We start from the raw sequence: 3,319 nt of genomic DNA, 5'->3' as shown, positions 1-3,319 counted from the left end.
AGCACAGCCGTTTGTAGCCAGCCTGGGCTCTGGGCAGCTGCAGCAAACAGCTTCTGGCTCCACAGCTCCGGCATCAGCTCCATGCTGGCAGCGACTGCGTGTGCACCTCAGGGCAGACAGCAGGGCAGGTACAGAGCTGATGCCTGGGCTCTGGAGCCCGGTGCAGCTGTTTATAGCCTCCCGCAGTAGGTGCCACCACTGCCTCTTGGCTGCCCAGCGTGGAAGCTCCGGGTGGGCAGCCCCGGGGCCGGCAGGGGGCGGGTGGGGCCTGCGGCCACCACAGCGCAGCCCCGATGGGCGAGCCCTGAGCCAGCACGGGGCCCAGGCTGGCAGCAGGGCGTGGTTACAAGCTGGTGCTGAGCGCAAGGGGGAAAAGCGGTCCCTCACCTGCCCCGTGCCCAGCGCCCCACACTGCAGCTGTTTGCATCCCATTTGGGGCTGCCTGTGCCTGCTCAGGACAGCCCCATGAAGGCTGTGAGCGGCTGCAGCAGGGAGCGCCAACACAGAGTGGGGGAGGGGCCACTTTTTCCCCCGTGCTCTGCACCAGTTAATCCCCTGCCTTCCCCCCTTGCCTGAGGTTCAGGTGCGGGGCAGCTATGTGGTGGGGCTGGGTGGGCCCCGGGGTGGGGTTGGGTGGGCCCTGCTGTTGCAGGAGCTCTCTAGGACTTCCCCAGGGTCCTACTGCCCTTGGTTCCTGTCATTTTTGACAGGAACCAAGGAGAGAGAAATTTTAATTTTCTAAATTTTTTTTAGGGGCCCTGCAGGCCAGATAGAATGGCCTTGTGGGCCAGATCTGGCCTGCAGGCTGTATTTTGCCTGCCCCTGATGTATATGTTGTTAGTATTCTGTTAATATGGTTCCTAAGCCAGTAAGTACTGAGTGGTGTTGCCTTGTATAGACTCTTAGTTATGTATCTTGGAAGAGGATATCCAAAAGAATTCTCTTTGAAAGACAAATGGTCAAATTTCTCTCCATTTTCATCATCAAGAATAATATTAGTTGCATGATTGAGGTGTCCACTGTTCCACCTGACTTTACACGTGTTCTTACTAAGTGTAAACATTATTTGTTAGTGTTTCAGGAAATGCCTTAAATTGATAGCCAAAATTTTTTATAACTTGAAACTCTTTGTTTACCATATACAGTTAAAATGGGGTTTTGGCTATCACATTAAGTTAATCAAGGTTTTACTTTACTTGGAAGCACTTTTGGCTACACCCATCACTGAACAGTCTATTACCTTCAAAATAAGAATAACTGAAACAGATTTTGGTCATCAAACCTTTCATATCTTATAACCTGTTACCAGATTTGCCCATCATTTTGGGGTGCGCTCATTTATTAGGGATACATTTCTAGGGTCTTTGTAATTTTATTAATGTGCTACTTGTGTACTGGTGTTTCTATATGGAGCTGTATCTCTCCCTTGTGCAAATCCTCGCCCCTAATGGAGCTATCTTGCAGGACTCAGTTCAATGGGGCTAGGTTCCTGCAGCCACCAAAACAGTCACACGCGCGCGCACGCATGCGTGCACGCACGCACACACAGAGATTAACGTGACACGCCTGACCCAACCAGGTTGATCAGCATGTACAGGCTGACATACTCATATGCCAGGAATCAGTTAATTAAGGTAACAATAAAATGCAGTCAGACACAAGCACACAGGTAAATAGAATGCCTCTAAATCCGGCTGGGTGTCCAGCTGACACCCTCGTGGGCCAGCATTCAGTTCATTAGGGCACGTCTGAGCCAAATTAGGTCAATCAGCCTATACAAGCTGATCCCCTTATGTGTCTCAAACTCAGCATGTCCCAATCTTTTGCTCTAACTGTCCTAGTAGTGGTAGCCTCTTGATGAGAGGACCCCACAGTATTTCTGGGCTTCACAGGGATCTTTGGCTTAAGTAAAAGAAGCGTTGCTGCAGACCAAGCGGGGAAGGAGAAGTAGAGAAGGAAAAATATACTCAGTTACCACCAGTTTGACTATAAAATTTATTTATTGCTAAGTATATGAAATTTATAATGGTACTAGTAATAATAGACATGCAAGGGAAAACAAACAAAAACAATTACAATATTACCCTGGTTTTATTGAGTATTTGGGGAAACCTAGCTCAATCCTAACTAATAAAATTCAGGTTCAGAAAGCTATTCCTAGAGAGAAAAAGAAAAAGAGAGAGAGTAAGAGCTGGGATCTTACCGTTCCAAGGCACTCGGGTGATTTGTTGACAAGCAAAGTTCTCAGCACGATCCGTGAAGGGAGACGATCTGTTTCTCCCAGCTTCTCGAGAACAACAGCGGATGGTGTCAGAGATTTCTCTCCCTCTTGAAGCACGCTGTTTGCTGCTTTACAGCTTTCTTATACCCTTAGTCTAGCCTTTTCAAAGCATTCTTTTAATTGTGTAAATCAAGAGGGTCCCAAGCCATAATTGATTAATCCTGTTATATAAACAGTTTAAATTTAAATGAATTACCTTTTTCAGTGACAAGGGGTTATCTGGTTTGGAACATATCAAGAAACTTATTAACAACTAGGAAAAACATTAAGTTTTAGGGAGTAATCAGACACCTAGGAGCCAGCTTGAAATTATTATGAATATACTGAAAGGGATCTTCTTAGATGGCCTAGCTATGCTTGCACTGTGAAGTTAGCATTAGTGTTTTGTATTTAACCTGTTGCGAATAATCCTCAGCTTATGTCTTTCAGATTTTACTGTAGTCTTTTAACAAACTCAAGGGGATTACTTGGAGTGTTCATAAACTTTGTGGGGAGGACTTCTACCAGTCATCCCGGGAAAAGTATGACTGCATTTGTGGCCAGGGTTCCAACGGGCCAGACGCTGTGATGAATCCTTAACCGTTGTTCAAATGTCGCCCATACCCCCTCTGACTCGGTCTCTTGCCTCAGCATTCCCTAACCCAGCGACCGAGTTTTATTCAGTCAAGTTTAAATAGGCCTCCCATAGTGGGACCGGGGAATGTACGGCCCGAGATGCCTATTAATCTTTTCTTCTGCTTAGTTCTGGTTAGATGATGGGTGGGGGGTGGAGAGGGGAGGGGAGGGGAAATAGAGAAAGTTCTTTGTAAGTCCAGCAAACAGGGTGCCAGGGCTCCCTCAGGAACACAGAGCTGACAAGTAACAAACCACAAAGAGTATTGGTATCCTGGCTGATTACATAGGTTACAAGTGACCTGGTTTAAAGAAAAAATAAAGATTATTCTTATTTTAAGAAGGTTTCTCAAGGAAAGGAGAAGGGAAGCTGTTTCTTGTCCTAGGGCAAAGTGCAGTCATACAGACATTTCCACTGATCCCACG

The 3,319-nt window shown here is 46.7% G+C and overlaps 1 protein-coding gene across 1 annotated transcript in view; it reads left to right on the top strand.

Moving 5' to 3' along the window:
• Positions 1–3,319, top strand: part of SAMHD1 (SAM and HD domain containing deoxynucleoside triphosphate triphosphohydrolase 1) — a 106,338-nt gene that overhangs the window by 35,671 nt on the left and 67,348 nt on the right. The gene's annotated exons all lie outside the window — the stretch shown is intronic.

Source organism: Alligator sinensis, unplaced genomic scaffold (genome assembly GCF_000455745.1).
Source record: "Alligator sinensis unplaced genomic scaffold, ASM45574v1 scaffold338_1, whole genome shotgun sequence".
NCBI classification, from domain to species: Eukaryota; Metazoa; Chordata; order Crocodylia; family Alligatoridae; genus Alligator; species Alligator sinensis.
Note: the sequence above shows the minus strand (reverse complement) of the source record. Positions and strands in the feature narration are given on the sequence as shown.